At 54.0% G+C, this 23,479-nt stretch overlaps 1 protein-coding gene across 2 annotated transcripts in view; it reads left to right on the top strand.

Moving 5' to 3' along the window:
* The first annotated feature begins 363 nt into the window (after positions 1-363).
* The window catches only part of LOC133360951 (F-box-like/WD repeat-containing protein TBL1XR1-B), a 51,383-nt gene continuing 28,267 nt past the window's right edge, over positions 364-23,479 (top strand). Inside the window, exon 1 of one of the 2 annotated variants that reach the window (XM_061579840.1) lies at positions 364-465. The gene's annotated coding sequence lies outside the window, so the exon portion shown is untranslated. The remainder of the gene's footprint in view (positions 466-23,479) is intronic. The other variant, XM_061579839.1, reaches the window with a different exon arrangement.

Below are 23,479 nucleotides of genomic sequence, written 5' to 3'. Positions count from 1 at the left end.
GATGATGCTGGTGGTGATGCTACTGCTGCTGGTGATGATGCTGGTGATGATGCTGGTGGTGGTCGCGAAGCTGGTGGTGATGCTGGTGATGCTACTGCTGGTGATGATGCTGGTGATGATGCTGGTGATGTGATACTGGTGATGTGATGCTGGTGATGATGCTGGTGATGTGATGCTGGTGATGATGCTGATGATGATGCTGGTGGTGGTCGCGAAGCTGGTGGTGATGCTGGTGATGCAACTGCTGCTGGTGATGATGGTGGTGGTGATGATGATGATGCTGCTGTTGTTGACTGTGCTGGTGGTTGTTATTGCTGCGACCCGGTCTCATCCCTGTTCTCGATCTTGCCCTGCCTCTCTCCCCCCCCATACGCCGTTGCAGCCCTGATGCTCTCCCCCGTCTCGCCTGGCCCAGGAGCTCCCTAGGTGCAGCCGCCCAGAGTCAAGACGCCAGCCGCCCTCATAGTGAGTTGCAGCAGCAGCAGCAGCAGCAACAGTCTCCACCGCCACATTGTGTTTGTGTGTATCAGCTGCTCTTTCAGGGTGCCACCCACCGCGGTGGCGAGATGTTAACTATGTCGCCTGGTGGTACGCAGGAGGTCGTGGATTCGATCCCGACCCTGACGATGCCTGCATTTGGCAAGATGTTAACTACCTTGCCTGGTATGTAGGAGGTCGTGGATTCGATCCCGACCCTCACGATGCCTGTATTTGGCAATATGTTAACTACCTCGCCTGGTACGCAGGAGGTCGTGGGTTCGATCCCGACCCTGACGATGCCTGCATTTGGCAAGATGTTAACTACCTTGCCTGGTATGTAGGAGGTCGTGGATTCGATCCCGACCCTGAAGATGCCTGCATTTGGCAAGATGTTAACTACCTTGCCTGGTATGTAGGAGGTCGTGGATTCGATCCCGACCCTGACGATGCCTGTATTTGGCTGAGATGTTATCTCCCGCGCTTGGTATGCGGAAGGTCATGGGTTCGATCCCGACCCTGACGATGCCTGTAATTGGTGAGATGTTAACTACCTCGCTTGGTACGCAGGAGGTCGTGGGTTTGATCCCGACCCTGACGATGCCTGTATTTGGCCGAGATGTTATCTACCTTGCCCGGTACGCAGAATGTCGTGGGTTCGATCCCGACCCTGACGATACCTGCATTTTGCGAGATGTTAACTCCCTCGCCCGGTACGCGGGAGATTGTGGATTCGATCCCGACCCTGACGATGCCTGCATTTGGCTGAGATGTTAACTTCTGCACTTGGTATGCGGAAGGTCGTGGGTTTGATCCCGACCCTGAAGATGCCTGTATTTGGCGAGATGTTATCTACCTCGCCTGGTATGCAGGAGGTCGTGGATTCGATCCCGACCCTGACGATGCCTGTATTTGGCTGAGATGTTTTCTACCTTGCCTGGTATGCGGAAGGTCATGGGTTCCATCCCGACCCTGACTATGCCTGTATTGGGCCGAGATGTTATCTACCTTGCCCGGTACGCAGAATGTCGTGGGTTCGATCCCGACCCTGACGATGCCTGTATTTGGCCGAGATGTTATCTACCTTGCCCGGTACGCGGGAGGTCGTGGGTTCCATCATGACCCTGACGCAAGTTGTATATTTGTAATTTGTGCGTGTCTCTCCGTGGTGATCACGTGGAGTTTTCTCCAGATCCGTCGCTGTTTCCCTCCGCGCTTAAAATCGACGTGCCTTCGGAGTATTTGACTGCTGCTATACATTTCCACGTGGTGATGATGATGATGGGCTACTATGATTTGTGATAGCCAGGTCGATTCTGAAAGTGCGCTACATGGTTTAAAGCTTTCGTGACTGCAGGGATTCATCTTCTTGGTTCTTTCGGTAAAGTCACGTAGAAGGGACAGACCTGAGGACGGCTGCTTGCGTTGTGGCCGAAACGTCGTGAGAATTATTTTATTATGTAAAATTTTTATTATTTTATTATTTCCCTTCTACGTGACTTTACCGAAAGAACCAAGAAGATGCGCTACATGGCTTGGTGGGGCCTGACCTGGTGAAATAAAATTATACTCTTTGGTTCTTTCGGTAAAGTTACGTAGGTAAAATTAACCCGTAAAAACAAAGTTTTTCACTATAAATCCTTTATATGCAGTGGCGGCTAGAGTCCTCTCGTCCTCTGGCTTGAGATGGCTGCCACCTATGGGTCAGATGAATGCCTGCCACCATTAAGCAATTGGTAATTAAATATAATTTATTTTTTCCTAAAAAGTGTACAATTTTGGAACAAAAATTTTCACGAAAATACATTGTCACGCACAACGAGTCTGTGTGCAAAATGTCAGCTCGATTGGATCACGGGAAGTGGGTTAAAAAACGACCGAAAGATTTGCACGGTCGTAAGCAAGCAAGCAAGTGAACTTAATATAAAGGATTTAATAAAAATAAAAGAAATCACGACATTTTGGGCGCAACACAAGCGTCCGTCAACAGGTGGGATAGCGCGGCCTGCTGCTGATGCAGACTTTTAAAAGGTTTGAAATGGGTGTCGCCCAAGGGTTATAAAGGAGTGGCTGGGTCTAGTGATGTTAATGTGAGAAATTAGCATGTAACTGGGTACGGAAGTGGCTCTTTTAATGTAAGAGATTTTCTACGACCTACGTGATTTTACCGAAAGAACCAAAGAGTATGGATTCCTGCAGTCACGAAAGCTTCAAATCAAAATCAAACTAGTTTATCGTTTAGTTTTGAGTTTATTGTCGCAGTAACAGAATCCTGTAATATCTTCCGTGCCACCACCCATACCACCTATTCAGGACAGCTAGCGAAGAGAGGGCATGATTGTTTCGATTTAAAGCTTTCGTGACTGCAGGGATTCATCTTCTTGGTTCTTTCGGTAAAGTCACGTAGAAGGGAAATAATAAAATAATAAAAATAAAACATACATTCTTCACCTGAGGACGGCTGCTTGCGTTGTGGCCGAAACGTGGTGAGAATTATTTTATTATGTTTTATTTTTATTATTTTATTACTTCCCTTCTACGTGACTTTACCGAAAGAACCAAGAAGAGGCATGATTGTTGTTGCTATTGTTACAAATGTATTTTTTTTCATTCATTTTGGAACTGGTGGAGGGCGGTGATGCTGATGGTGGTAATTGAGGAGGTGGATTTGACGGTGATTGTTGGTCTGCGGTGGTCGTGATTACGGTGGTGATTGTAGTGGTAATTGTGGTGGTTGTTGTGGTTATAGTAGTAGTGGTGGTGGTAGCGTTTAGTGCTGCGCTGCACTACGAACCCGGCAAGCCGAGTTCCAATCCCGTTTCACGGCCAACGTCAGTGTCGACTATTTGAACCGATTCCTGGGCCTCCCCCTAGGTCGACTCAGCCTCAAATGAGTACCTGGCGCTGTGTAGAAACATCGCCACCGGGGAGACAAAGGTGGTCGGGTGGGTATGGTGCTGGCCACCCACCTGGCAGCACATCGTGTGTGCTGCTGTGTCGGCCTTTATAGGCGCTGCGACTCGCTACTGACAGCACTTGCCCCGACAGCCTGTTGAAGGCTATACTGAGGTGCGGGGAACTTTGTCTCGTCTTTGTGATGATGATGATGGTGGTGGCGGTCGTGGTGGTTGTGGTCATACCGTGGCGCAGTGGAATTTCTCTCGTCCGTTTTCGGAGGGTGGGGGGCCGTGGGGGAGCGGGGGGTCAAGGGGGGGCAGGGAGGGAGGGGGGGCGGACCCAGATTAATGAGTTTTGATTCCTTACCCGTACCCGGCCGCACCAGGGTCGCAAACGGGTACCCGTACCCGGCTGGGTACGGGTAGCCGGTAGGGTACGGGTATCGGGGGGTACCCGGTTGCGACCTCTGGTCGGAGCTCTTGCTGATTGGCCGCCGCTGCTAACGAGCTCTCGCCCGCGACGGCAAATTGCCGAGTAACCCCGGACGGCGGTGGTGGCGGTGGTGGTGGCGGCGGCGGTGGTGGCGGCGGCGGTGGTGGTGGTGATGGCGGTGGTGGTGGGGACGTTCGCTCGCAATCGCCGCGTCATCGGAGACGCTGAGGCAGCAAGTCCGTGGTTTGCGCCCCCAGGGATGAACGTCTCTCCTCCTGCTGCTGCAGCGGTTCATAATGGCCGTGCCGTGTACACTTAGGCAGCAACACTCACGTCCCGGGTTCCAGCGCCCTCTGTGTCTCTCTGTCTCTTTGTGTCTCTCTGTGTCTCTGTGTGCCTCTCCGTGCGTGTGTGTGTCATGGGATTCGTAATAGCCAGGACGGGTGACGTCATACGTTTGAAGCCATGGGGGGCGGGGGGGGTGTCTGGTTGTATCTCGTGTCAGATGGTTCGTGATGGCCGTGTCTGAGACGCTTAGACAGGACCGATGAATGACATCGTACGCTTGAAACCATGGGGTCTGGATGTGTCTTGAAAGGTGGTTCATGGTGGCCGTGTCAGAGACACTTAGAGATGTTATACATTTGAAGCCATTGCTTCTGGTTGTGTCTCTGTCAGAGGACTCATACTGGTAGGAACCTTCTGGTTACACCAGCCCACAGGGGATTATTGTGTCCGTCCGTCGTGCATCCAAAAATGGGAGAGGTGGGGCTGGGTGGGGAGGGGCTGGGTGCGGAGGGGAGGGAGGGTGGGGCTGGGTGGGGGGTGGGAGGGGTGGGGCTGGTTGGGGAGGGGCTGGTCACCCCGTGGTGCCCTTATAAAACTCAACGTGTAACCTACTCACGCCGGCTTGTGCCCGCCCCTCACAGTCGGCCATATTTACGGAATACACCACGCCGCCGTTGACCCTGCAGGCCATTGACCGAGCAACCCAACGTTCCTACCAGCTCCCTCCGCAGGAGGAATGTGTTAATGGTCGTGTCTGAGACACTTTGCCAGGACATATGAATGACATGATTTGTTTGAAATCATGGGCTCTAGTTGTCTCTTGTCGGATGGTTCATAATGGCTGTGTCTCAGAGACTTAGCGAGGACCAATGACAAGTCTACAGTGAGGGAAAAAAGTATTTGATCCCCTGATGATTTTGTACGTTTGCCCACTGACCAAGAAATGATCAGTCTATAATTTTAATGGTAGGTTTATTTGAACAGTGAGAGACAGAATAACAACAAAAAAATCCAGAAAAACGCATGTCAAAAATGTTATAAAATGATTTGCATCTTAATGAGGGAAATAAGAGTTACGATTGTCCGACTTACGATATTTCGATCTTACGATGGCGATACGACAAAATTGTACGTATGATACGTAGCTTTAGCTATTTCATTTTAGGGTTACCATGATACGATTCGTTCAATGCATGTTAAAAGATTTTCTAGCAGATAGGATTGTTTCCTGAAAAAAACTTTCTATTAAATTGCAGTTCATATCGGTAGGCTATGAATTTACCTCGGTTTTTTTCACTTTACATTTTACTGTGCAATACAGTGTTGTAATTAATCAATACATACAGTATATAGCCTATACAGTACGGTACTGTAAATTGCTCTGTTTTGCTAAATTATCACCATTCCTTAAGACTCCTGGGTGAGGCTCGGCACATCTTCGACTTACGAAATGTTTGACTTACGATGGGGTCGTCGTAACGCATCTCCATGGTAGAGGACTACCTGTACGTGTGTGTACATTTGTGTGTGTCTCTGTGTGGGTGTGGGTGTGGGGAGCGGTAGTGCAGCGGTTAGCGCTACGCTGCGCTACGAATCTAGCGACCCGAGTTCGATTCCTGCTTACGGCCACCATTAGTGACGATTATCTGAAAAGGTCATGGGCTTCCCCTTAGGTTGACTCGGCCTCAAATGAATACTTTTGTCGATGTGTAAACATCGCCACTGGGGAGACAGGTGGCCGGGCATGTTGCTTGCCACCCAAATCCTTCCTCGTGTGCCGTGCCGTCCTTAATAGGTGCTCGCTAACAGCACTTGCCCAAATACATCTTTGTGCCTATATGGGGGATTTTTCGATTGAAAGCTTTTGTGACTGCAGGGATTCATCTTCTTGGTTCTTTCGGTAAAGTCATCACGTAGAATGGAAATGATGAAATAATAAAAATAAAACATAATAAAATCATTCTCACGACGTTTCGGCCACAACGCAAGCAGCCGTCCTTAGGTGAAGAACAGGTCTGTCAGGAAGACAGCGTCTGAATTCAGACGCTGTCTTCGCTTGCGTTGTGGCCGAAACGTTGTGAGAATGATTTCATTATGCTTTATTATTTTATTATTTCCATTCTACGTGACTTTACCGAAAGAACTAAGAAGGTATATGGGGGATGTTTGTGTTCGTGAGAGCAGAATTGGTTCAACACAAGCAAAAACTCTGTACCGGTTTCGACATTAAGCTTCTCATCAACAGCAGTGACAGGCTCTGCTTGAACCAACGCTTGTAGAACTACCCCAGATGTTTATACGCAAGGATCGGTTTCGACATTAAGAGTCTAATCAACAGCAGATTCGGGGTCTGCGTGGTCCAATGTTGGGGGACTGCCCCAGATGTTTATATGCCAAGGCCCTCTCTCTGTATTCGATTCGGCTCCGAGTCCGATGCAAAACTCGACAATACACATTGTTTTGATTGCGCTGGTTATGTTCTTAACGCAGATGCTCGCGTTGTATGTTTGTACGTGGGTATATACAGGATGCTTGAAAAAAATGTGGGACTGTCTTTTTTAATGGAAAAATCACTAATAATTCTGCTCCGTAACATAACAAAATGTAACGTTAATTGCTTCAGAAAGTTAGAGTCTCGATTTAAAGCTTTCGTGACTGCAGGGATTCATCTTCTTGGTTCTTTCGGTAAAATAAAACACAATTATTTTATTATGTTTTATTTTTATTATTTTATGTTGCAAATTCTCGGAAGCGTTAACATTTTTTTGAAGCACCCCCTTGCGTGCAGCGAGCCTTCGACGCTTCGCGTGGCCATACCCGGCCGGGTATCAGGTAGGGTACGGGTATCGGGTACCCGATTGCGACCTCTGGGATGAAGCCATGTTGCAGGCGCGGGTGGGTTGATTTTAGGAACTTGAATTGTGAGAAGAGACAAGACGTTGGGAAATGAGTGACAAACAGTTACTCACCAGTGACTCACGGCCTACCCGTACCCGTACCCGGCCGCACCAGGGTCGCAAACGGGTACCCGTACCCGGCCGGGTACGGGTGACCGGGTATCAGGTAGGGTACGGGTATCGGGTACCCGGTTGCGACCTCTGGTCTGCGTGTGTTGATTGGGGGTGGGGGGGGGGGGTGAGCGGTGGCGCAGCGCTTAGCGCGCTCGCTCGCTCTACCAACCCGTCGACCCAGGTTCGATTCCCGCTCGCGGCCACCAAGATCGGTGAGGGATATTTGAACCGGTCCACCCCTAGGTCGACTCGGCCTCAAAACGTGTTACCCGGTGCGACGTGTCGTACGCATCGCCACTCGGGGAGACAAAGGCGGCCGGGCGTGGGGCTGACTCAGCCTGCTCCTCCCTCGTGTGCCACAGTTGCCACCCTTCATAGATGCTGGTCTTCGTTACTAACAGCACTTGCCCCGACCAGCCTGTTGAAGGCTACGTGGGGGATCTTTGTCTTTGTGTGCCTTCTTGGGACGGGGGGGGGAGGGGTTACGTACAGTGTGTGGGTAACCGAGTCTGAGAGACCCTGGGAGCTGTAACAGAGATTCCAGACCCCTTGTGTGGGGGTTGGGGCGGTGGTGGTGTCGGTGGGGGTCGTGGTGTCGGTGGGGGGTGGTGGTGTCGGTGGTTGGTGGTGGTGTCGGTGGTTGGTGGTTGGTGGTGGTGTCGGTGGGGGGTGGTGGTGTCAGTGGGGGTGGTTGGTGGTGGTGTCTGTGGTGGGTGGTGGTGGTTGGTGGGGGTGGTGTCTGTGGGGTGTGGTGGTGTCGGTGGGGGTGGTGGTGTTGGTGGGGGTGGTGGTGTCGGTGGGGGGTGGTGGTGTCGGTGGGGGGTGGTGGTGGTTGGTGGGGGTGGTGGTGGTGGTGGTGTCTGTGGGGGGTGGGGGTGGTGCTATTAGCGTGCTGCACTACGAACCCGGCGACCCTCGGTCCACTCAGCCTCAAATGAGTACCTGGTGCGGTGTGTAGTGAACATCGCCACTGGGGGAGAGACAAAGGCGGCCGGGCGTGGTGCTGGTAGCCACCCACCCCCTCGTGTGCCACAGCGCCGGTAGCCTTCATAGGTGCTGCTACTCGCTAACAGCACTTGCCCCGACAGTCTGTTAGAGGCTACACGGGGCATCTTTGTCTTTGTCGGTGGTTGTTGAGTGAGGGGAGGGGAAGGGTGGTTGAGACAAAATAAGCAGGAAATGAACTCAGTGCTGTTATGTCTGTGTGTCGTGTGACGTGTGTGTGGCGTGTGACACGTGTGTGTGTGTGACACGTGTGTGTGTGTGTGACACGTGTGTGTCGTGTGACGTGTGTGTGGCGTGTGACGCGTGTGTGACGTGTGTGTCATGTGACGTGTGTGTGTGTGGCGTGTGACGTGTGTGTGACGCGTGTGTCATGTGACGTGTGACACGTGTGTGTGTGACGCGTGTGTGTCATGTGACGTGTGTGTGTGTGTCATGTGACGTGTGTGTGTGGCGTGTGACGTGTGTGTGTCGTGTGACACGTGTGTGTGTGACGCGTGTGTGTGTGACGCGTGTGTCATGTGACGTGTGACGTGTGTGTGTGTGTGTGACGCGTGTGTGTCGTGTGACGTGTGTGTGTGTCATGTGACGTGTGTGTGTGTCATGTGACGTGTGTGTGTGTGTGGCATTGTGTGGGGAGCGGTAGTGCAGCAAGTTAGCGCGCTATTCTACGAACCCGGCGGGCATGGGTTCAATTCCCGCTCACGGCCAATAACACCGGAGACGATTTATCTGAACCGGTCCTGGGCCTCACCTAGGTCGACTCGGCCTCAAATGAGTACCTGGTGCTGCGGTGCGTAGTAAACATCGTCACTGGGAGAGAGACAAAGGCGGTCGGGCGTGGTGCTGGTAGCCACCCACCCCCTCGTGTGCCACAGCGCTTCTCACTTGAACACCACTTGTCCCCAACAGTTTGTTGAAGGGTGTACGGGGGGGGGGATCTTCGTCTTCATCGTTTGCGTGGCATTGTGAAATTGCGTGGCTGTGCGTGTCCGATTGACATGCACACTGTGTGTGTGTGTGATGTGCCATTGTGTGCGTGTGTGAGCTTGTGCGTGACATCGTGGGTCTCATGCAGAGGTCGCAAACGGGTTTTGATTCCTTACTCGTATCCGTACCGCACCAGGGTCGCAAACGGGTACCCGTACCCGGCCGGGTACGGGTAGCCGTACCCGGCCGGGTACGGGTACCCGGCCGGGTACGGGTAGGGTACGGGTAGGGTACGGGTATCGGGTACCCGGTTGCAACCTCTGGGATGAAGCCATGTTGCAGGCGCAGGTGAGTTGATTCTAGGAACTTGAATTGTGAGAAGAGACAAGACGTTGGGAAATGAGTGACAAACGGTGACTCACCAGTGACTCACGGCCTACCCGTACCCGTACCCAGCCGCACCAGAGTCGCAAACGGGTACCCGTACCCGGCTGGGTACGGGTAGCCGGGCATCGGGTAGGGTACGGGTATCTGGTACCCGATTGTGACCTCTGGTCTAATGTGTGGGGTAAAAATGTGTGTATTTACGGGGGGGATCTTCGTCTTTCGATACCAGTGTTATCCATAATAGAGAGATGTTTTGCGTTTCCCCACCGATTTAAGAACGAAACAGGAGGAGGATTTATCTTCTTGGTTCTTTCGGTAAAGTCACGTAGAAGGGAAATAATAAAAATAAAACATAATAAAATTCAATTCTCACGACGTTTCGGCCACAACGCAAGCAGCTGTCCTCAGGTGAAGAACAGGTCTGTCGGAAAGACAGCGTCTGAATGAAACACCACCAGGCTTGGAGCGTCTATTTAAGCTGGGTTGGAAGGGGAAGAGCGCCTTGACAAAGGAATTTGCATATCAAGAGGATTGGTATTACCTTAGAGTCGCGGCATCTCTTCAGAAAGGTGAGAGACTCGATTAGCTGAGCCTTCTTGTCCCGGAGTTTGTTGAAGGATGTTAAAGTTTCGTGGAATCCCACTCCGTAGTGGCGGTTACATTTCGATGTAAAGCTTTCGTGACTGCAGGGATTCATCTTCTTGGTTCTTTCGGTAAAGTCACGTAGAAGGGAAGTAATAAAATAATAAAAATAAAACGTAATAACATTTCGATTTAAAGCTTTCGTGACTGCAGGGATTCATCTTCTTGGTTCTTTCGGTAAAGTCACGTAGAAGGGAAATAATAAAATAATACAAATAAAACATAATAAAATAATTCTCACGACGTTTCGGCCACAACGCAAGTAGCCGTCCTCAGGTGGCGAACAGGTCTGTCGAGAAGACAGCGTCTGAAGGACACACCCCAGGCTTGGAGCGTCTATTTAAGCTTAGAGTCGCGGCATCTCTTCAGAAAGGTGAGAGACTCGATGAGCTGAGCCTTCTTGTCCCGGAGTTTGTTGAAGGATCTCAAAGTTTTGTGGAATCCCACCCCGTAGTGGCGATTACATTTCGATGTTAAAGTAGGAGGATTTCTCCGCAAGTTTGGCTGTCTCCTGATGGTGCCGGTTTTGTAATTACTGGCAAAAACGTCGGACTCGAATTGTGAATGTTGTGGGTTTTACTCTCCCAACACACAACCATGTTTAGTGCTGTACCAGTTCACGTGACAAACCTTCGCTAATTGGTTGCGTCGGTTGGTGGCGGGTTTAACGACACATTTTTTCTGAGATTTAACCCGTAAAAACCTCTTATTGATGTGTGTGTGTGTGCCTGTCGACCCCGTGGCACCTGCTGGGTCTGCCCCGTAACCTCCTGCCAGCGGGCATTCGACACTTCACGTGGCAGCCTCAACGTGCACATAGCCTGGCACAAGCATCGTGGCGAATGGCGGTTGTTATTGTTGTTGTATAGGGGAGCGGTGGCGCATCGGTTAGCGCGTTGCGTTTCGAACTCGGTAACCCGAGTTAGATTCCAGCACACGGCCAACACCGGTGACGATTATCTGAACCCCCCCCCCTGTCGATGATTATGATGATGTTGACTATACCTGGGGTGCCGTGGTGTGTGGTAAACATCGCCACTGGGGAGACAAAGGCGGCCGTGCGTGGTTTCTGGCCACCCACCCCCTCGTGTGCCACAGTGCCGGTAGCCTCCATAGGCGCTGCTGCTACTCGCTACGAACAGCACTTGCCCCTTTACCCCGGACCAGTCTTAAAGGCTACACGGGGGATCTTTGTCTTTGTCGGGTGTGCGTGTGAGTTGGGGGATGGGCAGCGGTCGTTTCAAGACTGTGAGTTCCTTACCCAACCTCCAAACGCACAAGGCATGAATACATAGAGGCAACCACCAAAAAATTCCTCGTACAGCCTTCGTAGACTGCAGGGGCAAGTGCTGTTAGCGAGTAGCAGCAGCAGCTATGAAGGCTACCGGCACAGACACATACAGGCACATACAGACTGACATATACATACAGACACATACACGCAGACACATACACGCAGACACATACACACAGCCACATATATACACAGACACATACACGCAGACACATACACACAGGCATACAGCCACATACATACAGACACATACACACAGACATACACACAGACACATACACACAGACATACAGACACATACACGCAGACACATGCACGCAGACACATGCACGCAGACACATGCACGCAGACACATGCACGCAGACACATGCACGCAGACACATGCACGCAGACACATACACGCAGACACATACACGCAGACACAGACACATACACACAGACAGCCACATACATACACACAGACACATACACACACACACACAGACACATACACGCAGACACATACATACACACAGACACACACATACATATAGACACATACAGACAGACACATACAGACACATACAGACAGCCACATGCATACAGACACATACATACATACAGACACATACATACAGACACATACATACAGACACATACAAATACCGCCAGGCACCTACACAAGGCAGGCACATACAGACACTGCACAAACGCACAGTCACGCACGCACACACACGCATGCGTCTTTCAGCCAGCCCATCCCCCACACACACACAGGCACACACTCACACAGGCACACACACGCACAGTCACACTCACTCACACGCATCTCTCAGCCAGCCCATCCCCCACTCACACGCACAGGCACACACTCACACAGGCACACACACGCACAGTCACACTCGCTCACACGCATCTCTCAGCCAGCCCATCCCCCACACACACACACAGGCACACACTCACACAGGCACACACACGCACAGTCACACACGCATCTCTCAGCCAGCCCATCCCCCACTCACACGCACAGTCACACTCACACGCATCTCTCAGCCAGCCCATCCCCCACTCACACGCACAGTCACACTCACACGCATCTCTCAGCCAGCCCATCCCCCAGTCGCACGCACACGCAGTCACGCTTACACTCGCAGGCACACTCACACACGCACACAGTCACACTCGCTCACACGCATATCTCAGCCAGCCCATCCCCCACTCACACGCACACGCAGTCGCACGCACACGCAGTCACGCTTACACTCGCAGCACACACACTCACACACAGGCACTACACGCAGTCACACGCAGTCACGCTTACACACTCACACGCACACTCACACGCACACTCGCACTCACGCGCACTCACGCGCACTCACATGCACACTCACGGACACTCACGGACACTCACACGCACACTCACACGCACACTCACACGCACAGTCACACTCACGCGCACTCACACGCACAGTCACAGACACACAGGCGCACACACACAGTCACAGACACACACAGTCACAGACACACACACAGACACACACACAGTCACAGACACACACACAGACAGACGGTCACACAGACACAGTCACACACACTCAGGCACACACACAGTCACAGACACACACACACAGACACACACACAGTCACAGACACACACAGACACACACAGTCACACACACAGACACAGACACACACAGGACACACACAGGTGCACACACACAGTCACACACACACAGGCACACAAACACAGTCTCACACACACACAGTCACACACACACAGTCACACACACACAGTCACACACACACAGTCACACACACAGTCACACACAGACACACACACACAGTCACACACACACACAGTCACACACACACAGTCACACACACAGTCACACACACACAGTCACACACGCACACAGTCACACACGCACACACAGTCACACACACAGTCACACACACACAGGCACACACACAGTCACACACAGTCACACACACACAGTCACACACAGTCACACACACACAGTCACACACACAGTCACACACAAACAGCCACACACACAAACACACACAAACAGCCACACACACTCACGGTCTCCTAGCACCAGCAGGAGACCCACTTGAGCAGGACCGGTCACCGCGCCGCTGTGGTGGGGGATGGGCTGGCTGAGCGATGTGTGTGTGTGGCTGTGTGTGTGGCTGTGTGTGTGTGTGGCTTTGTGTGGCTGTGTGTGTGTGTGTGGCTGTGTGTGTGTGTGTCTGGCTGTGTGTGTGTGTATGGCTGTGTGTGTGTGTGTGGCTGTGTGTGTGTGTATGGCTGTGTGTGTGTGTGTGTGTGTGTGTGGCTGTGTGTGTGTGTGTCTGGCTGTGTGTGTGTGTGTCTGGCTGTGTGTGTGGCTGTGTGTGTGGCTGTGTGTGTGTGTGGCTGTGTGTGTGTGGCTGTGTGTGTGTGGCTGTGTGTGTGTGTGTGTCTGGCTGTGTGTGTGGCTGTGTGTGTGGCTGTGTGTGTGGCTGTGTGTGTGGCTGTGTGTGTGTGTGGCTGTGTGTGTGTGTGGCTGTGTGTGTGTGTGTGTGGCTGTGTGTATGGCTGTGTGTGTGTCTGGCTGTGTGTGTGTGTAGTGTTGCCCCCCCCCCCGCTCGCATGCCGTGCCAGCCTTCAGTAGGTGCTCGCTAATAACATTTGCCTCAGTTTGTTCAATGGTATATGGGGATCTTTGTCTGTGACTGTGTGTGTCTGTGTGTATGAGTGACTGTTTGTGTGTGTGTCTGTGAATGTGTGATTGCGTGTATGTGTGTCTGTATGTGTGATTGCGTGTGTCTGTGAATGTGTGATTACGTGTGTATGTGTGATTGCGTGTGTGGATGTGTGTATGTATGTGTGTATGTATGTGTGATTGCGTGTGTGGATGTGTGTGTGTATGTGTGATTGCGTGTGTGGATGTGTGTATGTATGTGTGATTGCGTGTGTGTGTATGTGTGATTGCGTGTGTGTGTATGTGTGATTGTGTCTGTGTGTATGTGTGTATGTATGTGTGATTGTGTCTGTGTATGTGTGATTGCGTGTGTGTGTGTGTATGATTGTGTCTGTGTGTGTGTGTGATTGTGTCTGTGTGTGTGTGTGATTGTGTCTGTGTGTATGTGTGATTGCGTGTGTGTGTGTGGGGAGCGGCGGTGCAGCGGTTAGCGCGCTGCGCTACGAATCCGGCCACCCAGGTTCGATTCCCGCTCACGGCCAACACCAGTGATGATTATCTGAACCGGTCCTGGGCCTCTCCTAGGTCGACTCAACCTCAAATGAGTACCTGGTGCGGTGTGTATTTAACATCGCCACTGGGGAGACAAAGGCGGCCGGGCGTGGTTCTGGCCACCCACATCCCTAGTCGTGTGCTGATCGGGCCTTCATAGGTGCTGCTCGCTAACAGCACTTGCCCCTACAGTACGTTGAGGCTACACGGGGGATCTTTGTCTTTGTGTGAGAGCCAGCCCTTATCGTGAGCGTGCGTGTGTGGAGGCGGGGGCGGGGGGCATGAGCGGTGGCGCAGCGGTTAGCGCGCTGCTCTACGAACCCAATGACTCAAGTTCAATTCCCGCTTACAACCACCACCAGTGGTAGCGATGATCTGAACCGGTCCCAGGCCTCCCCAAGGTCGACTCAACCTCAAATGAGTACCTGGTGTAGCGGTGTGTAGTAGACATCGCCACTGGGAAGGCAAAGGCGGTCAGGCGTGGTGCTGGCCACCCACCCTCTCGTGTGGCGTGCTCGTTAACAGCACTTGCCCCAACAGTCTGTTGAGGCTGTACGGGGGATCTTAGTTTTTGGGATGAGCAAAACTCTCCTACCCCCACCCATACCCGCTTTCCTACCCCCATTCCCCTACCCCCCCACCCACTCCCCTACCCACCAACCCACTCTCCCACCTCTCACCCACTCCCCTACCCCCACCCACTCCCCTACCCCCACACCCACCACCCACTCCTCCACACCCACCACCCACTCCCCTACCCCCCCCCACCCGCTCCCCTACCCCCCGACCCACTCTCCCACCTCTCACCCACTCCCCCACCCACTCCCCTACCCCCACCACCACTCCCCCCCCCACCACCCACTCCCCTACCCCCACCACCACTCCCCCCCCCCACCACCCACTCCCCTACCCCCACCACCACTCCCCTACCCCCCCACCCGCTCCCCTACCCCCCCACCCGCTCCCCTACCCCCACCACCATCCCCTCCCCTACCCCCCCACCACCCACTCCCCTACCACCCACTACCCCCCCACCACTCACTCCACTACCCCCCCACCACTCACTCCCCCCCCACCACCACCCACTCCCCCCCCCACCACCAACACTCCCCTACCCCCCACACCACCACCCACTCCCCTACCCCCCACCACCACCTACTCCCCTACCCCCACCACCACCCACTCCCCCCCCACCACCACCCACTCCCCTACCCCCCCACCCGCTCCCCTACCCCCCCACCACCACCCACTCCCCTACCCCCACCACCACCCACTCCCCTACCCCCCACCCGCTCCCCTACCCCCCCACCCACTCCCTTACCCCCACACCACCCCACACCACCACCCACTCCACTACCTCCACCCCCCTACCCCCACCACCCACTCCCCTACCCCCCCACTACCACCCACTCCCCTACCCCCACCACCACCCACTCCCCTACCCCCCCCACACCACCCACTCCCCTACCCCAATTCCCACACCCACTCCCCTACCCACACACCCACTCCCCTACCCCCACACCCACTCCCCTACCCCCACCACCACCCACTCCCCTACCCCCCACACCACCACCCACTCCCCCCCCCCCACCACCACCTACTCCCCTACCCCCACCACCACCCACTCCCCCCCCACCACCACCCACTCCCCCCCCACCACCACCCACTCCCCTACCCTCCACCACCCACCCACTCCCCTACCCCCACTCCCCTACCCCCACCACCACCCACTCCCCTACCCCCCCACCCACTCCCCTACCCCCACACCCACTCCCCTACCCCCACACCCACTCCCCTACCCCCACCCCCACTCCCCTACCCCCACACCCACTCCTCTACCCGCACACCCACTCCCCTACCCCCACACCCACTCCCCTACCCCCACCACCCACTCCCCTACCCCCACACCCACTCCCCTACCCCCACCACCCACTCCCCTACCCCCACCACCCACTCCCCTACCCCCACACCCACTCCCCTACCCCCACACCCACTCCCTACCCCCACCCCCACTCCCCTACCCCCACACCCACTCCCTACCCCCACCCCCACTCCCCTACCCCCACACCCACTCCCCTACCCCCACCACCCACTCCCCTACCCCCACATCCACTCCCCTACCCCCACCACCCACTCCCCTACCCCCACATCCACTCCCCTACCCCCACCACCCACTCCCCTACCCCCACACCCACTCCCCTACCCCCACCACCCACTCCCCTACCCCCACACCCACTCCCCTACCCCCACCACCCACTCCCCCACCACCCACTCCCCTACCCCCACACCCACTCCCCTACCCCCACACCCACCCTTGTTTTTGCCTTCGCTTTACCTCGGCCACCCCCCACAGACATCACCACCTCCTCCTCCTCCTGCGTGCTCGCGTGGGGGATGGGGGAAGGCGGCTGCTGGCTGTGGCGGTGACTTGCGTGCCAAAGTGGGGACACCATTCTGCTGTCACGGCGTACGCGTTCGTGTGTGTCTGTAGGGGTGTGTGTGTCTGTAGGTGCGTGTGTGTCTGTAGGGGTGTGTGTGTGTCTATGACCTCCTGTCACAGGTGCTGGCTAAAGTGGCCACTCGGGACAGAGTCATCTTGTTGGGTGACTTCAATGCCCGAGTTGGTCATGATGCTGATACCTGGTCTGGAGTGATTGGAAGGCATGGGCCAGATCAGCTCAATAATAACGGTAGGAGGCTGCTAGATTTTTGTGCAGCCCATGGGCTTGTAATTACCAACACGCTCTTCCGGCATCGGCGCATCCACACAACATCATGGATACATGCCGGGTCCAAGCAAGAACATCTGCTGGACTACATAGTGACGGACCAGCGGATGCGAACCCATGTCCTTGACACCAGGACCTACCGTGGAGCTGATCTCTCCTCTGACCATCGACTAGTCATCTGTAAGATGCGCCTGCCTTTCTTCCACTCCGGTGGTGGGTGTACACCCAGGATCCCATTCCAACCAAAAGTGGCCTGGTCTCAGTTAGCTGATGAAAGTTGCAAGCGAGAATTTCATCATCGCTTGCAGCTGGGGTTGGCATCGTCCCCCACTCCACCTGATGTCGAGGGTAAATGGGCGAGGTTTAAGACTGTGACTCATGCAGCTGCAATGGCTGCTTTGGGTACGCGGTCCAGACCTTCCCAGAAACCCTGGCTGACAGAGGAGGTGTTCAGGTTAATTGAGAAAAAGCGTCAGGCCCACTCTCATCGCCTACAGCATCCCACGTCAGAGAATGAGGAGGTTTACCGCAGCCTTCGCTCAGAAGTTCGGAGAGCCGTAAGGCGCTGTAAGGATGGGTGGTGGTCGCGGGTTGCTGAGGAGATGGAGTCTGCCTCAGTGGCCCGTGATCACAAATCACTATTTAACTCCATCAAAAAAGTAACCTGCAGCGCCACACCTATTACCATCATTAGAGGAAAAAACGGTGATCCAATCTCCGACCCCCAGGAACAGGTTTGCAGATTTGCTGAGCATTTCTGTGAGGTCCTGGGGGAGGGAAATTCTCTCAGCCAGGAAAACATCATGGCACAAAGTGGTGATAACCCTGCTGAGGCTGCGGTGCCTCAAATATTGGAAGAGGTCACCCCCTGTGAGTGGCTGGCTGAGGTGCCAGCTGTTGAGGAAGTACTGAGGGCGATCCGGAGTCTGAGACCAGGGAAGGCATCGGGCAGAGATGATCTCCCAAGCGAAATGCTGAGGGAGGGTGGCGTTTGTGCACAGACTGCCCTATATGACATCATAACAACAGTCTGGACCACTGGACGGGTTCCGCAGGACTGGAAGGATGCCCTGGTGGTTCCCCTCTTTAAGAAGGGGGACCGTACCGACTGTAACAACTACAGGGGCATCTCACTCCTCAGTGTGCCAGGTAAGGTCCTGGCAAGGATTATTCAACATCGCCTTGCTAGGCACGCTGAGGAGAGGCTTGCGGAGCCCCAATGCGGTTTCAGGAAAGGGCGGTCCTGCACAGATGCCATATTTTCTGTCCGTCTGCTACAGCAGAGGTGTAGGGAATTCCCAAAAGACCTACATCTCTGCTTTATTGACCTGGTCAAGGCCTATGATACCATCAGTAGGACTGGGCTCTGGGTTGTTCTTCGTGCTTTCGGAGTCCCTGACCCTCTGCTCACGATCATTAAGGACCTTCATGATGGTGAGCGGGCCCGGGTAAAACTACGTGGCCGGGAGTCGGAGCCTTTCCCTGTACACCTTGGGGTGCGACAGGGATGTCCTCTGGCTCCCACATTATTTAACATCTATTTTGACCGCGTAGTTCGTGAAGCCTTCAATAGCTGTACCGGGGGAATTTCCATTTGGTACAGATATAATGGGAGGCTGATCGACGCCCGGGTGCGATCAAGGGATGGCTCCCTATTGGTCAACCACGTTATGTATGCCGATGATTTGGTAATAGCTGCTCACTCAGAGGAGGAGTTGGAGACGCTGCTGCTGAGACTGGAGCGTGCCACTAAGAGGTGGGGCCTTACCATCAGCCCCACCAAAACTAAGCACCTGCCTGGGTATTTTGTACCATCGGACACTCCACCCCCACAACTCCCAATTGGTGATGGGGCAGTTGTGGAGAGAGTGGAGAGTTTCCCATACCTGGGCAGTGTGCTTATGACCGGCTCCAGTCTATCAGCAGAGGTCTCACTCCGAATCAGTCGAGCGGCAATATCTTTTCATCGGTTGCGTAACGCTGTGTGGAAGCTACCTGGTCTGTCGCTCCGCACGAAGCTTCAGGTCTTCTCGGCCACGGTCATTCCCTCCCTTCTCTACGCTTGCGAGACGTGGACCCCCCTGGTGGAGCATCTTCGCCGGTTGGAAACATTTAGGCTGGCCTGCCTACGATCCATCCTGGGTTTAACCAGGCTGGATTGTGTGAGGAGCTCACAAATCCTTGAAAGATCTGGGCAAAGTCCCATCAGTGAGCTCCTCCGGCAGGCAAGGCTGCGTTGGCTGGGTCATGTAGCCCGCATGCCCAGCCACCGCATGCCTAAACAGCTTTTGTTCGGCCGGATCGAGGGGGCTAGACGGGCGCGGCACGGGCTGGAGAAGAGATGGAGTGATGTGGTACAGGAGGACGTGGAGCTGAGTGGACTTGCCGATGACTGGTACCAGCGGTGTCAAGATCGGCCTCAGTGGAGGAGGCTCGTGAAGGACGCTACTGGGCAGTTGGAGGCAGTCGCCCTCCAACAACAACGGAGGGCGGAGGAGCGACGCTCACAACAACGAGCGGAGCGCCGGGTGGCTAAAGCACAGCAAGTTGGCACAGTAGGGGGCACAGGTGGTGCATCAGCCAGTCATCTCGGTCATCTCGGTCAGTCGACCCGTGGCAACTGCTGGGTCTGCCCCGTGACCTCCTGCCAGCGGGCTTTCGACACTTCACGTGGCCTCAAGGTGCACTTGGCCTGGCACAAGCATCGTGGTGACGTCACCGCCACTTAGTGGCGAATGGCGGTTGTTGTTGTTGTTGTGTCTGTAGGGGTGTGTGTGTGTGTCTGTAGGGGTGTGTGTGTGTCTGTAGGGGTGTGTATCTGTAAGGGTGGGTGTGTGTCTGTAGGTGTGCGTGTCTGTAGGGGTGTGCGTGTGCCTGTAGGGGTGTGTGTGTCTGTAGGGGTGCGTGTGTCTGTAGGTGCGTGTGTGTCTGTAAGGGTGTGTGTTTGTGTCTGTAGGGGTGGGTGTATTTGTGTCTGTAGGGGTGGGTGTGTTTGTGTCTGTAGGGGTGTGTGTGTCTGTAGGGGTGTGTGTGTCTGTAGGGGGGTGTGTGTCTGTAGGTGCGTGTTTGTCTGTAGGGGTGCGTGTGTGTATCTGTAGGGGTGTGTGTGTCTGTAGGGGGGTGTGTGTCTGTAGGGGTGTGTGTGTCTGTAGGGGTGTGTGTGTCTGTAGGGGGGTGTGTGTCTGTAGGTGCGTGTTTGTCTGTAGGGGTGCGTGTGTCTGTAGGGGTGTGTGTGTCTGTAGGGGAGTGTGTGTCTGTAGGGGGGTGTGTGTCTGTAGGGGTGTGTGTGTCTGTAGGGGTGTGTGTGTCTGTAGGCGTGTGTGTGTCTGTAGGGGTGTGTGTGTCTGTAGGGGTGCGTGTGTGTATCTGTAGGGGTGTGTGTGTCTGTAGGGGGGTGTGTGTCTGTAGGGGGGTGTGTGTCTGTAGGGGTGTGTGTGTCTGTAGGGGTGTGTGTGTCTGTAGGGGTGTGGTGTCTGTAGGGGGGGTTGTGTGTCTGTAGGGGGGTGTGTGTCTGTAGGGGTGTGTGTGTCTGTAGGGGTGTGTGTGTCTGTAGGGGTGTGTGTGTCTGTAGGGGTGTGTGTGTCTGTAGGGGGGTGTGTGTCTGTAGGGGGGCGTGTGTATCTGTAGGGGGGTGTTTGTAGGGGTGCGTGTGTCTGTAGGGGGGTGTTTGTCTGTAGGGGGGTGTGTGTCTGTAGGGGTGTGTTTGTCTGTAGGGGTGTGTGTGTCTGTAGGGGTGTGTGTGTCTGTAGGGGTGTGTTTGTGTCTGTAGGGGTGTGTGTGTCTGTAGGCGTGTGTGTGTCTGTAGGCGTGTGTGTGTCTGTAGGGGTGCGTGTGTCTGTAGGGGTGCGTGTGTCTGTAGGGGTGCGTGTGTCTGTAGGGGGGTGTGTGTCTGTAGGGGTGTGTGTGTCTGTAGGGGTGTGTGTGTCTGTAGGGGTGTGTGTGTCTGTAGGCGTGTGTGTGTCTATGGGGGTGTGTGTCTGTAGGGGGGTGTGTGTATCTGTAGGGGTGTGTGTGTCTGTAGGGGTGTGTGTGTGTCTGTAGGGGTGTGTGTGTCTGTAGGTGCGTGTTTGTCTGTGGGGTGCGTGTGTGTATCTGTAGGGGTGTGTGTGTCTGTAGGGGGGTGTGTGTCTGTAGGGGTGTGTGTGTGTCTGTAGGGGTGTGTGTGTGTCTGTAGGTGCGTGTTTGTCTGTAGGGGTGCGTGTGTGTATCTGTAGGGGTGTGTGTGTCTGTAGGGGGGTGTGTGTCTGTAGGGGGGTGTGTGTCTGTAGGTGCGTGTTTGTCTGTAGGGGTGGGTGTATTTGTGTCTGTAGGGGTGTGTGTGTCTGTAGGGGTGTGTGTGTCTGTAGGTGCGTGTTTGTCTGTAGAGGTGCGTGTTTGTCTGTAGGGGTGCGTGTGTGTATCTGTAGGGGTGTGTGTGTCTGTAGGTGTGTGTGTGTGTGTCTGTAGGGGTGTGTGTGTCTGTAGGTGCGTGTTTGTCTGTAGGGGTGCGTGTGTGTATCTGTAGGGGTGTGTGTGTCTGTAGGTGTGTGTGTGTGTGTATGTAGGGGTGTGTGTCTGTAGGTGCGTGTTTGTCTGTAGGTGTGCGTGTGTGTATCTGTAGGGGTCTGTGTGTCTGTAGGTGCGTGTGTGTATCTGTAGGGGTGTGTGTGTCTGTAGGTGTGTGTGTGTGTGTAGGGGTGTGTGTGTCTCTGTAGGGGTGTGTGTGTTTGTGTCTGTAGGTGTGCGTGTGTGTGTCTGTAGTGGTGCGTGTGTGTGTCTGTAGTGGTGCGTGTGTGTGTCTGTAGTGGTGCGTGTGTATGTCTATAGGGTTGTGCGTGTGTGTGTATATAGGGGTGTGCGTGTGTGTGTATGTAGGGGTGTGTGTGTCTATAGGGGTGCGTGTGTGTATCTGTAGGGGTGCGTGTGTGTATCTGTAGGGGTGCGTGTGTGTGTCTGTAGTTGTGTGTGTGTGTGTGTGTAGATGTGCGTGTGTGTGGTATATGGGGAGTGATAGTGTGGCGGTTAGCGCGCTGCGCTACGAACCCGGCGACCCGGGTTCGATTCCCTCTCACGGGCCACCAACAGCAGTGACGATTATCTGAACCGGTCCTGGGCCTCCCCTGGGTCGACTCGGCATCAAATGAGTACCTGGTGCGGTGTGTAAACATCGCCACTGGGGAGACAAAGGCGGCCGGGCGTGGTGCTGACCACCCACCCCCTCGTGTACCGTTCTGGCCTTCATAGGTGCTCGCTAACAGCACTTGCCCCAACAACTGGTTTGTCTTTATGGGGGATCTTTGTTTTTTTTTGTCTGTGTGTTGCGGGAGTTGTTGTTGTTGTTGGTGGCTGTGTGTGTTTTTGAGATGCCGCCTGCTGTGTGTGTGTGTTATTCTCTATGTGTGTGTGTGTTATTCTCTGTGTGTGTGTGTTATTCTCTGTGTGTGTGTTATTCTCTGTGTGTGTGTTATTCTGTGTGTGTGTTATTCTGTGTGTGTGTGTTATTCTCTGTGTGTGTGTTATTCTCTGTGTGTGTGTGTTATTCTCTGTGTGTGTGTGTTATTCTCTGTGTGTGTGTGTTATTCTCTGTGTGTGTGTGTGTTATTCTCTGTGTGTGTGTGTGTTATTCTCTGTGTGTGTGTGTGTGTATTCTGTGTGTGTGTGTTATTCTGTGTGTGTGTGTTATTCTCTGTGTGTGTGTGTGTTGTTCTCTGTGTGTGTGTTGTTCTCTGTGTGTGTGTGTTGTTCTCTGTGTGTGTGTGTTATTCTCTGTGTGTGTGTGTGTGTGTGTTATTCTCTGTGTGTGTGTGTGTTATTCTCTGTGTGTGTGTGTGTGTTATTCTCTGTGTGTGTGTGTGTTATTCTTTGTGTGTGTGTTATTCTCTGTGTGTGTGTTATTCTCTGTGTGTGTGTGTGTTTGTGTGGTGTTTTATCCGTGGGGAGCGGCGGTGCAGCGGTTAGCTACCCCAGCCCCCTTGTGTGTGCCACCGTGCCGGCCTTCATAGGTGCTCGCTAACAGCACTTGCCCCAACAGTCTCTTAGCGCTACACGGGGAGAGCTTTGTATTTGTAGCTTATGCGTGTGACACGGTATGTGTGTGAGCTCTTATATGTGTGTGTGTGTGGTATATGTATGTGTGTGTGGTATATGTATGTGTGTGACGCAGTGTGTGATGTGTGCTGTTGTAGCGTGTGT

This window comes from Lethenteron reissneri, chromosome 70 (genome assembly GCF_015708825.2).
Source record: "Lethenteron reissneri isolate LAM-NWPU_2019-01 chromosome 70, ASM1570882v1, whole genome shotgun sequence".
Lineage (NCBI taxonomy): Eukaryota > Metazoa > Chordata > Hyperoartia > Petromyzontiformes > Petromyzontidae > Lethenteron > Lethenteron reissneri.
The sequence above is the reverse complement of the archived record's forward strand: the minus strand, read 5'-3'. Positions and strand labels throughout refer to the sequence as shown.